Here is an 11,356-nt window from a genome sequence, read left to right as displayed (position 1 = left end):
GAGGAGGCGCAAGACGCCTCCCTTCATTATTACTTTTTTTTTGTTTGAGAGCCAGCCAGCCAGATTTCCGCAAAATTGACTAGCCAAAACAACAGAACACTTAACCCAAACCTGCTGAATCTGACTCAAATCTTTACTGATTTTTATAATGAACTTGCCTTTGTGACTGCCTTCATCATCTCATGTTTCCCCCACTCCACTCCAGACCATTTAAGAGGCAGGAAGGTTTAAAATAGAAATCATTGCTTTCTCTCTGTAATGAAGAAAAATAAAGCCTCAGTCAGATCAGACACAAAGGGCTCAGGTTACATCGGAATCTGTAGACTCTATTGTTAAGCTTCCAGCATCTGCATATGTAAAGCCTAAGTTCCTTTGGTGACCAGGCTTCAATAAGACAAACCTGAAAGCATAGGAAGACCCACATTTTGCATGTACTTGCACTTAACTCAGGAATTTCTCACTCCCCCTCCCCTTCTGGACTCCCTCCACAGAATTTCACAACCCCTCCCTCCTGCCCCCAGCGCTCTCAATTGCAAATCACTCAAAGAGCAGACCAGACCGAGCTGTCGAACTCTCCTTCCTGACCCTTGGTGTTCTGGAAATCCACCCAGCAAACATTTTTTAAAAAGAAAGAAAGAAAGTGCAAATGGGGGGGGGGAGACTGAATTATCAGCAATGGCCTCTCCACACATCACAGAAAAGGGTCTAGGTTTACCAGAAGCCTTGGGTTTATTTTTCAAAAGCCACTGAAAATAGAGGATTTTTTAATACCAGAAATAATTTGGGCTAAGCCAGAATGTGCAGCCAGAATGAGGAGGGAAACAGAGTTGTGACTGAACTGGTTCTTGATAGCCCACAGCAACTTCGGGGTAAGTCCAACTGATACGTGGACTCACACCCTCCATTCTGGAGGAGATTCGAACTAACAGCCATGTGTGTAAAAGCTCCTGGTGAATTTCTGCAGGCCATGAAGCTATGAAAGATTGGAACTCTGCTATGAAAGATTGGAACTCTGTGGACAACCTAGTTTCTCTGCCCCAACATTCAGTAATGCCTATTATTTAGATAATAGTTAGATTTACATTGAATACCAATCTTAACCATTAGATTGAGAGGAAAAAATAACCTGGATGAACAATCCTTGAATCTTTTTGAGGAGAAAATCTAGTCCTGAGTTGTGCGGTTCTGAAACCACTATCAATGTACTAAATTGAATTACATGCAATGGCCAGAAACCCAAAGCATATGATAACCTTCTGCAAAGGACTATGCAGAAAAGACTAGAGTTCTTTCAGTACTGCAGCTTTCTAGTTGACTTCCAGGTTCTGATATAAACAGATGAAGCAAGGTTTATATTGCTCCATCTAGTGGAACTTTATAATGCAGCCACTCCTTGCCTCTGGTCACTTTTTCTTCTGTGTAATAAATAATTACATGTTGAAACAAATAGTCTGGTTTGAAAAAGCGTGCTCATAACTACTGTCCAAAATCAAACAGCATTTACAAGGTTTTAAATACTGTCAAGGGTTTCTGATTTTGATCAACTCTGTACAGTGTGAACAACGTTGAATCTTGATCTGTGCTGAACCATTTTCTATCAGATTAACTGGGGTTTTTTTGCCCCTCTGTCCTTGAATCTTCTCTCTCTTCTTCTTCTGGACTGTCCAGCATCTGCATAAACTGATTTGCCTCTGCTAAAGATTTTACTGTGATCAACCTACTTTGATAATTAATTATTTGCCTGAATTGAAATCCCCATTTATATGTGATGTTTTCCTAATACAATCTGTTGGTTAAAATTTTAAGATCTTTACATTTTCTCAGGTGATTGGTTAAATATCTGAATACACTGATACTCCAAATTCATCTACTGTTATTCTTGCTTGTTGCCAAAAATCCTGAGTAATTAATTCTTTGGGAAGACTATTAGCAAATTTCACTAGTATGGCTCTAGGCTTGCCTCTCCTGTTACATCCTTTAGTATTTATTCTAAAAGCAGTATAAATCCTTATTTTTAATCCATCCTCTTCTCCAAGTATTTAAAAAAATAATTCTTCTAGGTAGGATATTAGATTATTATGTTCCATTCCTTCCTTGAGGCCTTTTAATCTGAGATTGTTCTTCCTACTCCTGTTCTCAACTTGCTCTAATAAATTACTTGCTTCCTCCTAAGTGGATCCCTGATGTGTAAGAAATTTTTCTAGTAGCGCATAGACTTTCTCTAACTGATCAGTTATTTTATTAATTTTGAGAGTTTGGTTGTCTATTGTATTTGTCTTCTTTTCTAAGATCTGATTACCTTCTTCTACTTTACTCAATTTCCCTTCTAATTCAGATAACTTATTTTCAAACTTTTTCTCTACTTCCTCAACTGATTTCACCATTTCATCTTTAAATATTTTCAAAGTGCTATTTAATTTACTGAACTGAGCATTCATCAGTACTTTAATGGCTTCTAAAGCAGGTACTATCCCTTCTGTATTTTGGCCTTTCTTTGTACTCCTTATTGTCATTGTAACAGGGATGAAGAATGTAGTGACTAACTGATTCGTATTTTTAGAACTGAAGTGGGTATTTATAGAACTGATTATCAGTTTAGAATCAATTCAAAAAACACTTAAAAGTATTTATCCCTATAGACTGACAACAAGGGTGGAGTCATCATTGAGTGAAAGGGTTCAAGGAACCTGGGCCGCCAATGAAAAGGGCTGCTGGAGCCCCCACTGCATGTGACATCACATGTAAAGGAGGCATGGCCTGATTGCCTGAAGGCCCACCCCATTCCTCCCCCTCTAATTTCCAGGCAGCACTTGCTGCCTGACAGCATTTATTTCCCTTCTTCTCCCTCCAGTGAGGGAGAGAGAGGGAGGCAAATAAATGCTATCAGGCAGCAAACGCTGCCTGAAATGAGATGGCGAGAGCTTGCTTGGGCTATCCCAAGCCCAGGCCATACACCCCTTGCATGTGACATCATGTGCACAGGGGGTCACTGGCAGGGCCGAGCACAGACTGCCATTCAGCTGGCTCCGCTTCTGGCTGACAAGATGTTTAAATAATCATTTAGTACCTTGGGGAGTCAAAACAGTTATCCAAAAATTGACTAGTTTAAAATTATTCAAACATTTATCTTAAGACCAAAAGGAACACTGGCAGGCCTTTGATCTATATGTATACCATAGTTATTAGAAAGCAAGGATTTGATAATGCACGTATACTCACAACGCTCAAGATTTAATATTCACAAGAAGACTGGAACTTGAACAATTAATCTATACCTAATCTTATGCAGTCTAGTCAAACAACAATTAGTACCCATAAGAGTTAGTCAAACTACCAAGAGAGAAATACAATCAAAACCATTTGCCTGAGTAGTCAAGAAAGAAAGAAAAAAGATTGGCACAATCCTAATTTGTCACACCACAGTTTCTGTGTGTATTAATTCCACCACCAGCCACCGAGAAATGAGGCATCTCCAATAAAAGCTGCCATCCTGGAGACTGGAGAACTCAAAACCTCTGCCCTTCTGAACTCCCGCTCACCTCCAAGAGGGATGGCAGGGCTTGCTTGCAGATTGCAACTGATACTGGACACAGTCTGAATTGCTATCAGTCTCATATGAAAGCAATGATTAGCCCATTCCCAGCTCTGAAACATTCCCAAGCTTTCATGGTACTTCTCCTGTGCTCCAACTTAGTAGCAGCAAACTTGACCTTGCAGGCAGACAAAAACTCCTCCCATAGCCACAGACTTCAAGCCTCAGGTTAAGAGCCGCAGGTCAAGAACCCTATAGCTTTTGCCCTTTGGCTCATGCCAAGGCTCGAACCTTTGGCAAGCACAAGGCTTTGTACCTGAACAAAGGGATAGAGTGCAGCAAATACTCAGGGCAAGCCCAGCTGAAGCAAGTTTCTACTCTTCTTCTCCTCTTCTCCTATCCAAAATGTATGTTAAATTGCTACAGTGCTCTTTCCCTCAAGCATATTTAGTAGTTGCTGGAAACTTTAATGCCAGACAAGGAATGGATGATAAATTGTTGTATGCTAAATGTCAATGTTATCCTCCCTCCTACAATATCCCATCACTTTTTTCTCGATAATTTAAAGATAAGGTAGGGAATTGTGCAGGTTTGTGTTTGGTTCAAACTTTTCATAGGCTGGGTTTATATTTGTTAAATAGTGCCACAGCTGATGACTGTCCCGCTGAGTATACCTTTTGGGCTGGTACTAGAATTTCCACGATCAATTACATATCAATTTCTCCAAGTTTATTAGCCCATCTGGAGTGATTTAAAATTGCTGGCCAGGCAGACAGCAACCATCTGCCTGGAGTGTTAGCAACCATCTGCCTGGAGTGTTGCATTTAAATTTCTCTAGAAGTCCTTCATTTTTAAAACCAACTTATTTTCTGAATTCAGTGCTTGAGGTGCGACCCTCCAGTGTAAGATTATCTGAAAGAACAGAGGAACAAGTAACCCTAACAACAAAACTCAGAACCTTGCCCATCTCGGTTCTACATTATTAGCTGTTGGGATGGACATTCTGTACCATTACGGTAAGATTGTACAAGCATTGCAGCCAGTGTTGCCTTTCACTGGTTCTCAGAAAGTTCATGGTGCTGTTCCCCGCTTTACAAGTTGGTTTGACACTGATCGTATTATTATTTATGTATGTATTTATTACATTTCTACGCCACCCAATCCATTGGTTCCAGGTGGTTTACAAACTAAAAATAATGCAAAAAGGGCTCTTGTTAGTGTGTCTCAAATATATACTCTTTCGAGCCCCTATAATTATACTATTTCTCCATGTCAACATCATCGGAAGAAGGCATAACCTCCCTAAATGCCTGTCTGGAGGCAGTGATGGGCTGGATGAGGGATAACAAACAGAGACTGAATCCAGATAAGATGGAGGTACACATTGTGCGGGGTCAAAACCCAGGAGATGGTTTTGATCTGCCAGTTCTGGATGGAATCACACATCTCCGGAAAGAACAGGTCCACAGTCTGGTGGTGCTTCTGGATCTGAGCCTCTTCCTAGTGTCTCAGGTTGAAGCAGTAGCCAGAAGTGCTTTCTAACAGCTTCGACTGACATGCCAGCTGCATCCGTTTCTTGAGATAAACAGAACAGTGGTACATATGTTGCTAATCTCCAGCCTGGATTACTGCAATGTGCTCTACGTGGGGCTGCCTTTGTATGTAGTCTGGAAACTACAGTTGGTCCAGAATGCCAAAGCCAGGTTGGTCTCTGGGTCATCTCAGAGAGACCATATTACTCCATATTGAAAGAGCTACACTGGCTGCCAATAAGTTTCCAGGCAAAATACAAGGTGCTGGTTATGACCTATAAAGCCCTAAATGGCTTGGGCCATGGGTATTTAAGAGAACATCTTCTTCATCATGAACCACTCTGCCCATTGATATCATCAGGTGAGGTCCACCTGCAGTTGCCACCAGCTCGTCTGGTGGCTACTCAGGGATGGGCCTTCTTCACTGCTGCCCTGAAGCTTTGGAATGTGCTCCCTGCTGAAATAAGAGCCTCCCCATCTCTTACAACTTTTAAAAAGTCTTTAAAGACACATCTGTTCACCCAGGCTTTTAATTAAATACTGTTTTAACAGTTTTTAACATTGTTTTAAATTTTTTAATTGTTGGAATATTAACTTTTTCTGTTATTTATTTTGTTTTAACTAATGCTTTAATCTTTTTCTGTTGTCGTGTATTTTGTTTTATTGTAAACTGCCCAGAGACATAAGTTCTGGGCAGTATAAAAATATTTTAGTTAAATAAATAAATAAATAAATAAATAAATAAATAAATGGAACATCCCTAGTCTTTTATTCATTGTCTTATACAGTTTTTAAAAAACACCCCATATAAACAACTGCTAAAAGCAAAAAAAAAAAAAAAAAAAAGGAATGCTGAGATTATCTTAGCAACAACTGATCATATCGCAATCAAAAAATTCATCATTATTTTGGCATGTTGTTGCATCTCATCTGCCTCAGAGTCCATCTCAGTGTGATTGCCTTATCCCTGCAACGGTATGGGAGGAACACTATCATGCATTGTATGAGAAAAAGCAAGTAGCTGACATTGTTTTATATCTGAATGTGGTGGACCCTTTGCCAGAGTGGCCGTCAGTAACATGTGCTGAGACAGATTCTTTGCAGCTTAAACCAGGTAAAACCCCTGGAAATGACTTTATATTTTCAGAAGTAATTAGAAATAATCTAGCATTGTGGGCCCCATTTTTGGCTTCTCCCCCCCCCCCATTGACCACACTGCATGCATTTCAAAGGGGGGGGCAATAATCTAATTTATAAAAAGAGTGAGAGAAATCTGCCCAAAAATTATCGACCGATTAGCCTCTTACATATAGTGAGTAAGCTGTATGCCAGACACTTAAATGAATTATTACTGGATTGGATGGACTCTGAAAACATTCTGCAAACTGGTTTCCGTGCAGGTCGTTCTGATATGGACTCACCTTTAATATTGCAACATTTGGAAGAAAAATATAAATCTAATTCTAACTTATATGCAACATTTGATTTCAGATTTGCATTTGATCTGATCTCCAAAAAACAACTTTGGCGTAAGTTATTGACGACCATCGCTTACTTTCTCTTCTATTTAAACTGTACGAAAACTCTTGTTTAAAGGTACACTGTAGTGCACAGGGACTAAATAAATCTCAACATTTAGGGGAGTTAGAGCTGTATTTTAGCCCCATTGTTTTTTATATTAATTCTCTCATTTCTCATCTAAATAACTTAGAACATCATTCACCAAACTTGGCAAATAAGCGTCTTGCCATACTTCTCTATGCAGATGATGTTGTTCTTTCTCAAACTCCAGTAAGCTTAAGAAGAGCCTTGCACACTCTTGCCTGTTGTTGTGAGGAACAATCTTTAGAAATAAATTATACCAAAGCAAAGATGCTGGTGTTTACAAAAAGACCAATGGGAAAATGGACACAGTTAAGAACAAATTAAGTGTTTCAAATATCTTGGTGTAATTTTCCAAGCCTCAGGCAGGAGGTGTGCCCATAGAGAGTATGTTTTGCAGACTGCACATAAGATTGTATTAGCAATTCAGCCTTCCCATTGTTCCAGGGGTGCCCAGTTTGTTCCCGCTGCAATAAAACTCTTTTCTGCTAAGGCACAAGCTCAACTGGAGCTCAACTTGGCATGCATTCTAATTTGGAAGCAGGATTACTTAAAATGGAAGCCAGAACATGAATTAATATATTTTAATTTTGGTTAAAGCTGGTTTTCCACCCGGCAGATTTAGCTCCATTGGTGCTAATAGACACCTACTTTTCAAAATGGAAAAGAGAGTTGGAGGAGAGGTTGCACCATTCTGGTTTTTCTTCCTCTGCATTGATATCCTTGGGGTATGAAAGTGCTAGGACAAACCTTAGACAGCAAATATATGATATGAAGCGACAAACTGAACATGGATCCATCCCTGGTGGTGTCTTCCTGGGTAATCAAGTTTTATATTATTTATTTATTTATTGTTGAATTTCTATACCACCTTTCATTAAAAACAGCCCCAAGGCAGTTTACAAAAGTTAAAAACATACAATAAAAATGACAATTAAAATATTAAGCTAAAAATATAAAACAAAAGTTTTAAGTTTTAACCCTGCCAGATACCTTAATTCTATTACAGTGTAGATATTACAGTGCAGCTAAAATATTGTACGGCAATGAAGCTGGCACGCTGTAATTGATTGATTGATAGTTAAATTTTTATACTACCTTTCATTAAAATAAATCTCAAGGCAGTTTACAAAATGCTTAAAACAAGACTATAAAACAGTAAACAATAAAAATATTAAATTAGAATATTAAAAAAATCTAATTAAATGCTGAAAAAACATACACAATGAGATCAAAAAATACATAGCAGCAACAACAAAAACAACACTCATATAAAAACCTGGGTAAAAAGCCAAGATTTCACTTGCTTTTTAAAAACAGTGATGGAGACTGAGGAGTGGATGCCCACTGGGAAAGCATTCTGAAGTCCGGGAGCAATTACTGAGAAGGCCCTGCCCCATGTGCACGACAGCCAAGCTTCCCTCATCGTCAGCATGTTTAGCAGAGCCCCCTTTGATGACCCTGTCAAGCAGGCAGCAACCCTTGGGAGCAAGCGGTCCCTCAGGTATCCAGGGCCCAAACTGTTAAGGGCTTTACAGGTCAAAAAACAGCACCTTGTAATGCTCTACAAACTGCAGTTTTGGGAGGGAGATACCAAAAAAATCCTTATAATGAGCATTTCTTCCACCTTAAGTCGGGTGCTTCTTTATGTGCTTCTTTACTGCCAATTTTATCAAGCCCTGCAATTTTAAATTGTTTTAAGTGGTTTTCATTTTAATCTGTTTGATGTTGTAAACCACACAGAGACAGAAGTTTGGGGCTGCTCTACAAATCTGAATAAATAATAATAATAACAACAACAACCCCCAGTGAGGCACAACCTTGGCGTGGTTGTGGGGCTTGTGTGTTCTGAGGAAAGTGAGAGCTATGCCAGAGGTCCAACCATACTGGACAGGTCTCACCAGAGGAGCCAGACAAAGAGTGCCTCTCTCATCAACAATATAGTGAGACGTAACTTTATTAAATCTATACCGGATCGATCATCGCCCGGGTCAACAAGGACCGCGCCAGGTGCTATAGTCCCTGGACATCTGGTGGCAAGTGGGCAACAGGACTCAGGATCTTCAGTTGAGCAACCAGGGCTGGAGACTGCAAGGTTACTGGAAGAAACATCGCTTAACCGAAAAAAATATACGAAAAATGCCAACAAGGAAATAATGATCTGCTATTACAAGTCTAGTCCAACTAGAAGAGGTTATTTAAAAAGAAAATGTACTATATTTGGAAAGAGAAGCATCCAGATACAGAAATAACAGAACAAAGGCTAGCAAACCAGAGAAGATTCATAATAAGAAATAAAGTATTCACAGGAGTTGAGCTGGAAGAACTGCAAAGAGCAACACAGGCTCAAGATATGGAAGAAGAATTACCACCAATTGAAGAAGTTGCTCAGGCGCAGGTGGAGGAGGTGTTGGAAACAGAGGATGCCACTGTTGCTGAACTGTTTCAAAATCAAAACCAGGCAACAGCCCCTTTGCCTTCACCTCAAAAACCCGAATGCCGTTTAACAGAAAAGCAACAAGAACTAAAGCAAAAAATAACTGAGCACATGAACCAAACAACTACCAGGCTTCGACTTCCAACTCTAAAAACAGTTGCCAAAAAACAACTTGCTCAGGCATTAAAAGATGTCAATGCTGCACTTGCAGAAATAACAACCAATAATTTGCAAGAAACAAACCAACTAATGTACAGTGCAGCAACAATAACAACACAAGAGCTCAGATAGAAGATCAGTGGACCTGTAAAAAAAGAAAGCAGTACATCACCTAAATGGAAGATTAGATTAGAAAATAAAATCCCCAGGCTTAGATCAGATGCTAGTAAACTGAAAGATATGAAAGACAAGAAGCTGAAGAATGAAAACACCAAACAGTATCTGATCCAAAAATACCACCTAGGTTCAAGGAAAATTAGAGAAGTCGTGGAAATAATAAAGCAGCAAATAACAGCAGTGTCAAAGAAGATTAGCAGGTATGAAGCCAGAATTACACAACACAGGCAGAATCTCCAATTCCAGTCGAATCAGAGACGTTTCTACCAAAGCATAGAAGGAAAAACTGCAAGAAACCTAGAAACACCAAATAAAGAAGAAACAGTGCAATTCTGGGGGAAATTATGGGACAATCCAATAGATTATAATTAAAAAGCAGGCTGGATGAAAGAGGTCAAAAAATGTAACCAACAAATGCAAGATTTAATAATAACACCAGAATTAATAAGTGAAAGAGCAAAGAAAATTAAAAATTGGATTGCGCCAGACGACGATGAACTGCATGGCTTTTGGCTTAAACACCTAACAAGCCTTCATAAAGAACTATCAAAACAGTTCAATCACGTTTTGCAAGGAGGTGATATTGAACAATGGCTAACAACTGGGAAAACTCATCTCATCATGAAAGACCCACAAAAGGTGCAGTTCCAAGTAATTATAGACGGATAACCTGCCTGCCAAACATGTTCAAATTATTAACTGGAATAATAGCAGATGAAGTGATGCAATACTTATTAACTAACAAACAGCTTCCAGTTGAACAGAAAGGAAATTGCCCGAACACCAGAGGCACAAAAGACCAGCTGCTGATTGACAAAATGATTTTAGAAAACTGCAAGAGAAGAAAAACAAATCTAAGTGTTGCATGGATTGAGTACAAGAAAGCCTTCGACTCATTGCCTCACACATGGATACTAAAATGTTTAGAAACAACTGGTGTCAGCAAAAACATTTAGATATTTATTTAAAAAGCAATGATCATGTGGAATACACAGTTAACAATCAATGGTGAGACACTTGGACAGGTTAGCATTAGAAGAGGCATTTTCCAAGGGGACTCACTATCCCCTCTGTTGTTTGTAATCACCATGACCCCACTTTCACAAATACTAAACAAAACAGGCCTCGGATACCAAACATCTAAAACATCAAGTCAAATCAACCATCTGCTGTACATGGACGATCTGAAGTTGTATGGAAAGTCCCAGTCAGAAATCGAATCACTGCTAAACACTGTCCGTATATTCAGTAGCGATATAGCAATGGAGTTTGGACTAGACAAGTGTGCTGCATTAATAATGAACAGAGAGAAAATAACAAAAAAAGAAGGAATAGAACTGCCCAATGGAAGCAAGATCAAGAACCTGGAAGAGAAAGAACATTACAAATACTTGGGCATTCTCCAGGCTGATAACATTGCACACACTGAAGTTAAAAGAAAAATAGGAAGTGAATACATCAGGAGAGTTAGAAAAATCCTCAAGTCCAAACTCAATGGCGGGAACACCATACAAGCCATCAACACCTGGGCTATACCTGTTATCAGATACACTGCAGGAATAATAGACTGGACCCAGGCAAAGCTAGAGACGCTTGATCGTAAGACCAGGAAAATAATGACCATCTATCATGCTCTGCACCCCTGCAGTGATGTAGATAGGCTATACCTCCCTCGCAGCTCAGGTGGAAGAGGAATGCTGCAAGTCCATCAAACAGTAGAGGAGGAGAAAAGAGGCCTTGAAGAATATATAAGGGACAGTGAAGAAGATGCGCTTAAAATGGTCAATAACGCGAAACTATTCAACACCAATGAAAGAAAGCAGGCCTACAAGAAAGAACAAGTCAAGAACCGAGCAGAAAAATGGAGAAATAAGCCCCTGCATGGTCAATATTTGCACAATATAAGTGGAAAATCAG

Source organism: Hemicordylus capensis, chromosome 6 (assembly GCF_027244095.1).
Source record: "Hemicordylus capensis ecotype Gifberg chromosome 6, rHemCap1.1.pri, whole genome shotgun sequence".
Taxonomy (NCBI): Eukaryota; Metazoa; Chordata; class Lepidosauria; order Squamata; family Cordylidae; genus Hemicordylus; species Hemicordylus capensis.
This window is presented reverse-complemented; position numbering follows the sequence as displayed.